Raw genomic sequence first — 11057 nt, forward strand, 5'->3', positions numbered from 1 at the left:
TTGTGCGACATAGGAATCCCCTTCAGGGGAGTGCAGCCGTCTGAAGGTAACCTTTGAACTGTGTTTGTTGTTCCTTACTTTTCTCACATTTCTTGTTCTCTCAGACGCCTTGCAGTTTGCAAATGGGATTGTTTGGGAGAAGGATGTGGCTTGGGTTGGATGCTGAGGAACATTCCGGTCTGAGTGATAACGGACATTTGGGGGATATATGCCGCTAGGATTAAAAAATATATATATATATATATATATATTAAAAAAAAAATATATATATATATATATATATATATATATATATATATATTTTTTTATCCTAGCGGCATATATCCCCCAAATGTCCGTTATCACTCAGACCGGAATGTTCCTTCAGATCATGAACTGGTGGTTGGCAACCACTGCCTTATATGCTTTCTTACAGAATAGAACATGACATGTATAGTTTTAAATACCATAAATGCATAAATAATTACACAAAACACAAAAACAAACTTTATTTGACTGACTTAAAATGAAATAATTTATTAGTTTTTGACTACTTAAAAAAATGAATAAATACATAAAGTTCACAATAAACAAATATATTCAACACGATTCTTGTTTTATCTTTAACAAATAAACAAATCAATATGCTCACAATAAATACATTTTGTGATTATATGTCAGCGTAAAATAAATACACATCTACAAAAAACGAGCAAACTAACTAAACAAATAGATATAACTGTTAAGCTTAATATTCCACCTTAAAATACATAAACACAATTAAGAATATTATTTAAAAAAATAAATAAATAAAAAATAAATACAGCTCATATTTTAATACTTATTTTAAAACCCTGTAAATTCAGAGATTTGTTTCTAAGACAATTTTGAAGATGATTGCTGAAAAGGTGCAAAGACCGAGAACTGTGTAGTACTCAGTTGTGGAGCGAAACTCTTTTTCACCATTTCACTTTTCCAGATTTTTTTGGGCCATGGGGCTAAAACAGCGGCCAGTGACACACTTGGCCACGAAATGCCGCTGCCCCACCTACAATAGGTTCCATCAGCCACAATTTAGAGTGACGTAGTTATAATTATACTTGACTCAATTCTATCACTACACCATGCATGCCTTTTTTTTAATAAACAGTTGCCCTTTCCTGAAGTTATGTGATGTTACACACTGACATATTGGACAAACCTGCTACCAGTCCATGGCACCCGGGAGCCTGTCAGCCATCAAGCTAGCTGGTGATTAGCGCCTCTCGTCGTGGCGTGGAAAAGCTCCGCAACGATTTGGTGGGCTTTAAGCGGATATATTTTTGCAGTTCAAACCTATGTATGGGCACACACAGTACGCTAAACATACAAATGTATTTGATTGACAGGTGAAAGTTGAGCAGGCGTGTTTAACGGAGACACACAGAGCTGATTTTTCACGGTTTTCAAGCCTCATTTCACATACATACATTACATCATTCAAAATGGGCAGGCTTGTTAACGCCACTCTTCTTTTTGGTGTATGAAATTTGTAAGACATTTTTAATATCACTTTACAAGTACTTTAATGACTATTTTAGATCATGATTTTATCTACTAGGTGGAACAGTGGAAGATTGGCTAGAACACGTGCCCGGCTTGTCCCACTGTGAAAAATGTGTTTGGTTCATTGAAGACTCTAAATTGCTATTAGGTGTGAATGTGAGTGTAAAAAGTTGTTTGCTTAATCCAGGGTACTGTAGGCAAGTCAAAGATCAAAACCAGACAATATAAGTGAGTTTTTATGTGACTATTGGAGGATAGCTTGCAATGGAATTCCAGCAATAGCTGAATTTGGAAATATGTGAAATCAAAATATACAAAATTGTGTATCTCAGCTTTTTGTCTGTAAAAAATGTAAATGATTGCCATCCCGTGTGCTAGGTACCTGAAGGTGTCTCTCAAGGGACCGTTTCGGGATTCCTGTTATGAAAGCTCAAGTTCCGCAGCCGGTGTGGCTTCTTAAATACTTGATGAGGTGCTAGTGCCGCATGACGCTTTGTAGGAGAAACAAATACAAAGAAGAAATTAACGGTTGTCCAGTCTGCCGTTTGATATTCCCATTCTGTTTGCATCCCGTATTCTGAGTCTGCCCCTTTTCCCTCTTCTCTGCAAATTTTGCAGGTTATTGACGTCTGCAGAGTGCCCCCCATTGGCGACCTTGCACAGCTCTGGCTTATGCAACATTCGCAGAGCTGTGTCGTGACCGAGGAGTCGACAGCCACTGCTACTCAACACATACAGTAGACACACTACCTCCATACTAAATTTATGAATAATTAAAAAATAAATGCAATACATGTTAAATTATGTAGTTAATTAAATGTAATGTCCTGTTCCACTTAGTTCCTTTTAGTTGTGTAGTATTGTGGATTGGTATGCCTTTTCATGCTGGAATGATTTTACTGTGTAACAGGATAGTTTGATATCCAATTTGTATCGAGTGTGAATATTGAGTGGACAGAATAAAGTTTGAGAGGGGACAGATAGACACAAAAGAGCAAATGGAGGAAATATAGAAGAAAATAAACAATATTAGCATAACAATTCATCGCAAAGTTGGAACTGATCTATATATGAAGGCAGTGCTGGGCCCTGTGAAGAAGTGAAGTGTGAGTCACAGCAAATAGGACAGGACAGGATAGAACAAGATTGGATCGAGCAATACAGGAAAGGAGAGGCTAGGACAGGTCAGAACATAGCAAGATAAAACATAACTGGACAGGACTGGCCCGGATATAGGAAAAGACAGAAAAGGATAGGACAGAATAGGACAGGACAGGATAGAACAAGAATGGATAGAGCAATACAGAAAAGGAGAGGCTAGGACAGGACAGGTCAGAACATAGCAAGCTAAAACAGAACAGAACAGGACTGGCCCAGACATAGGAAAAGACAGAAAAGGACAAGACAGAAAAGGACAGGACACGACGGAACAGGACAGTTCCGGCTGTCAGTTCAGACTTCGTCAGAGCTGTCACACTTCCTTGTGTGATGTGCCTTAAAAAAAAGGACAGGCTAGAACAGAAGGGGATAGAGCAGAACAGGTCAGGAAAGATCATAAAATGGATAGGACAGGACAGAACAGGACCAGAAATAACACAGCAGGCTGGTCTACCACCCAACCCTAACATTACAAGATGCCATCTACACCAAAAACATAAAGGGACACAAGACAATAAAAGGACAGGACAATAAAGAATGAAAGTGGCCCCACAGCAAGCAATTAAATCGCGAAAGTGTGTGTCTAGGGAAACATACTTGTTAATCAACGTCAGAATTTATCTGGAGTTCCAGTGGAGGCATGATGAGGACACAGCATTAAATATATATTATGAGCAAATGTGGATCCTCTGGCTTTTATGACTGTCACATAAATGTCTCTCCTTCCAAAGCCTTGCAGGGACATATGTTTGTGTGTTGGAAGAATTGTTATGGTGACTCAGGATTTTCCGTCCCGAGATCCCCTATCCTCCCCATTAGCTTTTTTTTTCTTTCCATTTCCTACGTCAATGCATGCAGACAGCTGGGTCACCAGGTTTTCCTGCTCAAAGCCCCGTGAGAGCTGCGGTCATCCAGTCGTGCTCGCTCGCTGCCTTTTTACAGGCTCATGATCGCAGCCTGCACGATCACAGGGTTTCGCTGCGGTTGATGTTAATCTTTATCCAGCAAAGGAACCATATTTGGTCACTTAAGTGATCGTTCACAGTGGACGTCGGCAGCCTCGGTGTAAGTCTCTTGTCCTATTCATCAATCAGTGATGAAAAATAAATAATACAGATTTGGACTGAGGCCAGCGATATTTAAACTCCCAATTCTACCAGCAAGGGGGAAATTTGGGGAAGAAATAAATCTGGAGCTTGGTCATTGCCAAGTGGGGCTGTTAGGAAAAGTGACAACATGAAGATAAAACAGAAGCGAAAATAGACTCAAATCTCTGGGCGCAGACTGCTAATTACCTCGACAAATCCCAAAGGAGCCTCCATGACGGGCTGTTCTGGCTCAAACCAGTCATCCTTACAGCTGCCAATGCTCATCGTCATTATGTCCTCCGGGCAGTTGTGCCGACATGACACATGACCCACTTAAGTGAGGACAAAACCAATTCAACATGGACATCCTGCACACTGCGCGTATAACGTCATGATGACCTTGAGCAGTGCAATGCAGGTAAACAAAAGGAGTTGGATCCTCCCGGAGCCAAACGGAGTGAGTCACTAGTGTCAGACTGTCGCACTGACCTATAACCCGCAGCCAATATTGCACTCTCCGCGCTCATCCGAATGCAACATTACATCACGATATGGTTCCCATCATGCAGGAAAACTGCGTGGCACGGCGTCAGAAATAATGGGAAAAAAATCACAAATGTTGCATAAAAGAGGAAAAAATGTAATTCATTATAATTAAAAATGAAATAGTTTAGGTTGAAAAAGCTGCATCAAAAATACATAAACAATGTTTTCATTTTTACGTTTACTTAATGCACTAAAATTATGAACAGCTGTTAATTAAGTATATTGAACAAATATAATTCATTTTAAGAAAAATTATGTATAAAAAATACATACACAACTCAATTTATGAATAAATATATTAAATAAAGTTTTAAAAATTCATAACTACAAAATATATTTTTTTAATGTATAAGGTACATAAATTTAATAAAATACAATTAAAAAAGAGCAATTTAAATATATAATAATAATAATATATATATATATAAGTTTCTAAAAAACTTTATCAAAAATACCTCAAATAAGCTAAATATGTGTGTCTTGTTTTTGTTACATGGTGGGGCCAACATTTGAGGATTTCACAGAGTTATGGGACCCACCCGTCCAAATGGGGCCATTTTGCTGGCCCCCCACAAGTTTAGACCTTTTTTTGAGGGTCAAAACTTGGTTTTAGAGTTTAGGTTTGAATTGGGTTATGGTTGAGGTTAGGGTAAGGAATGGGGGGTAGGCAATAATTTTTGATGGTTGTAGTTGGGGAAAGGGGCTAGGAAATGCATTATGTCAATGAGATGGCCCAACAAAGATAGTCAAACAAACTCTGTGTGTGTGTGTGTGTGTGTGTGTGTGTGTGTGTGTGTGTGTGTGTGTGTGTGTGTGTGTGTGTGTGTGTGTGTGTGTGTGTGTGTGTGTGTGTGTGTGTGTGTGTGTGTGTGAGTGTGTTTTAATCCAAAGTAACAGGTAAGGTACATTTATTTTACTCCAATAAAACTTTAATTTAAGAAAACATAATAAATTACGTTGAAAAAAAGATGCATTAAGACAACATAAATAAACACATAAATGTTTAAAGCCAAAATGAAAACAAATTCAAAAGTTACATATAAGGTATATGAAATACAACTCAATAAAATTAAATGTAAAATATATTTAAATAAAATCAAGCTGCATCCAACATTTATGAATAAATGCATAAAAAATTAAAACAAATCTAAAAGTTACATACAAAATAAATTGAATTTAATTCTAATAAAATGATTTCTAAAACATGAAATATTAGAATGAAGTTTAAAAAGCTGCACCTAAAATACACATAAATAACTATTATGAAATTGTCAAAATCTAATTGAGTGAATCACTTTGCATTCCAAATTCTGTCTATACAAAGACAATAATGCTTAGTTATGATTGCCAATGTCAGAGAAGTAGTACTTAAGCAACATTATTATTTAGGTATCAGTTAGTGCTTTCTTAAAAGTAAAAGTTTGCCTCTTATGTTATTAAACAATCCAACCACTCCAAGCGATGTTGACACATACCGGTACCCACTTGCAACACGTGCTCATGTAGCAACCATGTAGCGTGACTGTCTCTGGTGTCACTGAATCGCAACACGACTCAAGTGAGGCGCCCGCTATGACCCCGAGTTTCCTTCTCTGATAATCGTGTGTCACGATGAGAACGTGTGATACGACAGGCACGCAACCGGTGACGTGTGTAATAACATGTTGTAGAGAAAGTTTTACTTCACTTTTTCAGATTCTTGCTTATAATACAAGTGTAAGAAGTCAATCAAGTCAATCAAATCAATCAATCAATCAATCAATCAATCTCATACTCTGTCAAAAGGGAGCATATATAAATTGAACAATAAAGGGCTTAAAATTGACCCCTGAGGCACACCATATGTTATTTATAGACTGTCAAGGAACATGTATTCAAACTTACCAAAAAAATGAACCGCTAATAATAGTAAAATGTGAATGACATTACATATGGTGACTCTGGTGTCTTTCAAAATAATTCCACTTATTCTAATCAACTTCAAATATACAACGCAATTTTGGAATATGAGTCTAAAAAAATGTAAGAAATAGCAACATAACATTCAACTATTTAAATTTTCACATGGATCGCTATCCAACGTTTAGTACTGAGAAAATGTGAAATATATCTTGAATGAGCTAACCAGTTTTAAGTTGGAAAAATGTTAATCATTTCACCAAGTGTTAATTTTGGCAAGCAATTTTAATTTAGTTTTCGTTATAGTCTTTTGACAAAAAATTATTAAAATTTTAGTCATAATTTAGTCATATGATTGTATTTGAGTTTTAATCCAATTTTAGTCAACTAAATAAAGAAAAGTGTTGTCGATGTTTCCTTTAGCATACATTTTAAATTTGTTACAGAAAATTATAACACACCTGGTAACTGTAGTTTAACACGCAAGACACATTAAACATAATGGAGTCTATTAAACTTTGTTTCAAAAAACATGTTGGAATGACAATAATATGTCATCTTAAAACTCAGTTTTCAACAAAATTAAAAAAAAGTGCATAATTGCCTGAGATTAATCTTTCAGCTGCACAATGAATAAAAACATGTTTGAACATTAAATAAAGGGTAGTGAACAGTTCCTGAGTGTTTAATTTCTCCCACCCGCGTTTCATTCCTTCATCTGATTGGATTGTGTTCATTTTCGTCACTGTTGCTTTTTTATTCTTTATTTTTTATTCTCTATTTTAGTTTTTGTTTCATTTTTGTCTGAATTTTTTTTTTCTTGACGAAAAAATATGATGAACATTTTTCACTGCATTTGACAAATGTGCAAGGAGGAATCGGTCTATACGTAAAATATCTCAATTTGGGAATTTTACTGTAAAAATGTGGGAATTTAAAAACTTTAACAGATAATTCCGCATATATATCCCAAATGAGCTGAACATTTTGAAACTGGAACAGCTTGAAGCTTTTGCTCCAAATGCGAGCTGGCAGCAGTCGTCCGTGTGTTAAAAACGCAGCTGCCTGCCGGCGGCTTGAGTTACACGTATGAAAGGTGAGCGCAGAAAGACAATCTGCAAAGGGGAGCTAAATCGGAGCGCAGCTGCTCGGCTGAGTGGGCAGCAGCCATAATGGAAAGGAATGCCTGTCATGGAATGCTCATGGAGCTGCTGCGCAATATTAACAGAGACCCGACGTGCGTCATAGCACTCACAGCTGACAGCCCCTATGTGTGTGTGTGCGCACGCGTGTGTGTCCTACATGTCCCATTACTGTGCTACAGCGAGCTGATGTATGCGGCGTCCTAATTACAGAGCTGTGCATGCACTTCATCCCAAAGTGTAGGCTGACTACTTAGTGACAGATGGGAGCGTTAAAACTAAAAGGCCCTAAAATGATTGATTTGTTGTTCTGAAGGGGGCACTGTGCTTGACAAAAGCCACCTCTGTACTCTCCTCACTCTTAACTCATTCACTGGCATTGACGGTTATAGACGTCAAAATTCATTTGAACAATTTCCATTAGTTTAACATTTTTTTCCACTTTTGTTAACAAGAGTATGAAAACCTACAATTTTTTTATTGTACATTTAGAACAGATATAAAATGTGTGATTAATCGTGAGTTAACTAGTGAAATCATGCAATTAATTACGATTACAAATTTTAATTGCCTGACACCCCTAATTTTTTATAATCTTTTCTATTTAAAAAAAAAAGAAGTAATTATTTAAAAAAAAGATATAATCTTTTCCATTTAACAAAATCTTTTAATTATTTTTTCAAATTTTCAATAATTTCTTAAAAATAATAATTTTATTTTTTTATTTAAAATCTTTTCTTTAAAAAAATAATTGTAACTATTTAAAAAAAGTTTTTTAAAAAATATGTAATTTTTAAAACATTTTTTACTCATCTTTTCATTAAAAAAATAATTTAATTATTATTTTTTAAATATTAAATAATCCTTTCTATTTAAAATATATATATATGTTTTATGTTCCCACATTAATCTAAACATGACATTCTGATTAATAATGTGTTAGTGGAATATGAACTCAGCAGAAAAATCCACCTGTTTTTATCCATCTCAGGGGGCGGCCATTTTGTCCCGTACTGCCACTTGCTGTCGACTGAAAGTGACATCACAGTGCTCAGGTCCCTGTAAGTGGAAAATAAACATTTTCTTAGTTTGACACACCATAGAGAAAAGGATCTGGCTCGTCAGCGCAATATGAGCGCCACAACTCAATAAATATCTCTTACATACTCAAATTAAATTTACCAAGCAGATGCTAACGTAAATAGCAAGTATCTGATGCAGTAAACAGTGATCTCATGTACATTTGACTTGTGACCCTTTCACCGAGTAGCTGCAAACGTCAGCTAGCTCGCGTTGACTAACTAGCACATTGCAACACACTCTCGACTATGTGCGACCGCGTGAGTTATAACTGTAAGGAAACGTGAGGGTAAACGTGGGGCTGCACAATTTAGAAAATAATCAAATTGAGTTTTTGTTTTTTTAAGTCAGTAAGACTTAAATCAGATTACAATATTGGAAACAAAAATGTGGCTTTATCACTTCACTTCTCTGACATTGGCAATCTAACTTTGCATGTATATGCAAACATGTGAGCTGTATTTCTTAAGCACTGAACTTACCTAAACACTATAAAAGTAAAGAAATAAATAAAATATACATGTATAAAAAAATAAAGCTTACTAACCACCGTCGCCAACCTGATTTTTTATTTTTTTTGCTTTGTGTTGCCAGCCCAAATTTGTGTTACAAGTACATTTCAGATATGCCGCCACATGACTGAATTGAAAAATAAAATGGAGCAATTAAGGTACCGTAGTGCCCTTGCACGTGGGCAAGGAGAGCCACAGTCGCCACTACACTTTTGATGAGAACATTTGTGAAGAGCTGCTGTTAGCCACAACTCACACTTAAGACGCTCACACTTAGACGAACCGGCCACGCTCCTAGAATGCACACATGAAATATGCAAATATTACAGCATTAACATCAATTATTCTTCTTTCTTTCATTATATTTCATTATGTTTTATACAATACAGTGCTGATTTGATCCGTGAGTTTAATTAGTTCCTTGACCACGCTTGTAATTCAAAACATTTGTATCTCACATCTAATTCGCTCATTGAAATGAATGGAAATGCCATTAATCTGTTCCAGTTTACAAAAAAAAATTATAATCAAAATGTAGGGTGTATTTCAATGAGGAAAAATACACTTTCCGAAAACATACATCAATGACATCATTCAAAAATTATTGAAAATTATTATTATTATTATATATTTTTTCCTCATAGCACAATGTGGAGCTCACTGGAGACTCAGCTTCTCTCTTGGCTTTGCGGTACAACAGTAACATTAGTCGTTCTTTGCAGGGGATAAAGAATAAGCCTTGTTTGTGTTGAGATATTTGTTGTTTAAAGGGTATAGCAACACTGCCAAACAGATGGACTGGTAAATGGACTGCTTTTTATATAGCTAATTACCGTACTATCCCGTGTGCCCCTGATGTTTCTCAGTGTATGGTTAGCATGAACGTAGCAGAGACTATGTAGGTGTTTTTAATAGACAAGATGTAGTTCTCTTAGCATACCACAGACATCTTATTAAGACAGTTTGAGAGTGTGAAAAAAAGTGCGTACTTTTCGCCTTTTAGAAATCAATGACGCAACATGAGCTGCAAACATAAACATATAAAGTAGAGCCTTGTGAGATAAGTGCGCCGCTAATTGAGCGTACGTGAGGGAGGGAAGGAGACACATGCGTCACGCCGCATAATGGTGCTCTTTGGCAGGAAGAGAATGAATGCAGCGCGCGGCGGCCCGTAGCAAAGTCAACAAACAAGCTCAGAGGGACTTTGGGTTCACACAGCTCGGGAAATAGCACGGTTGCCACTAAAGCGGACATATTATGGAAAATTGCTCACACACACACAAAAAAAAAGGTTTATTAGGCTAATTATTGTGACCCAGCAGCTTGGGTTGAAGATTGGATTTGGGCGGGCTGAAGAGCAGAAGCTGGACATGTGGTTAATATTATTATTTATTATTATAATATTGTAACGTCAGATGCTAGTTGTATCTCACCTTTTTAGTATGATAGAATCACAAACGCCGCTACTGAAGGCCTTTAGCCGACAACAAACAGGACAACAGCGTTATGGCGAAAAACTCGCGCTCACCCCCTCCCTCCTGTGAGTCGCGTGATGCATTCAAAACAGTTGGAAATAACATTGCTCAGCAAAACAGAACATGCTGTGTAACCAACAGCAACGCATAACCTAATTCGTTACAATATAGTGCAATATTGGTGGCTCATTTGGAAAAGAGTGTACACTACACTACAGTATACAGATTGTTCTTTTGACTTGCCTGCTCGCTCATCAAGTGTGAAATTATTTACATGACTCTATAACTACTTATTTTTGAAAAGAGTTGGAAAATCAGGGAAGTGAGAAATTTCACAATGTGTGGAACTCTTGCAGTTGAAAAAAAATGCAACTACCCTTACAAGAGGAATTGCGGCAATTTTATTAAATTTTTTAAAACTGTGACATACTCATAATAGGCCTACAGTCACGAGGCAGAGAGGCGTTAAGTCTGGATTGAGATATCTACGTCATTTTGACTACGATTTCTTAAATTAAGTTTTAACTATAGGCAAATTGATGATGCATACTGTAATTATTACTAATCAAAATGATGTTGTAGAAATCACAAACAAAAGTTACAGATATCTACAATTCAGTTGGATATATGGCC

General features: G+C 36.5%; 1 long non-coding RNA gene across 1 annotated transcript; it reads right to left on the reverse strand.

Annotated features, from left to right (window-relative positions):
- Positions 1-496: 496 nt before the first annotated feature.
- LOC147164524 (uncharacterized) lies at positions 497-10477 on the reverse strand. The gene is made up of 3 exons (XR_015096705.1): positions 10383-10477; positions 8330-8416; positions 497-2015 (listed from the first exon to the last, which is right to left on the reverse strand). It is a non-coding gene; the product is annotated as an uncharacterized LOC147164524 (long non-coding RNA).
- Positions 10478-11057: the final 580 nt, after the last annotated feature.

This window comes from Leptonotus elevatus, chromosome 12, assembly GCF_054856555.1.
Source record: "Leptonotus elevatus isolate MCC_2025b chromosome 12, RoL_Lele_1.0, whole genome shotgun sequence".
Taxonomy (NCBI): Eukaryota; Metazoa; Chordata; class Actinopteri; order Syngnathiformes; family Syngnathidae; genus Leptonotus; species Leptonotus elevatus.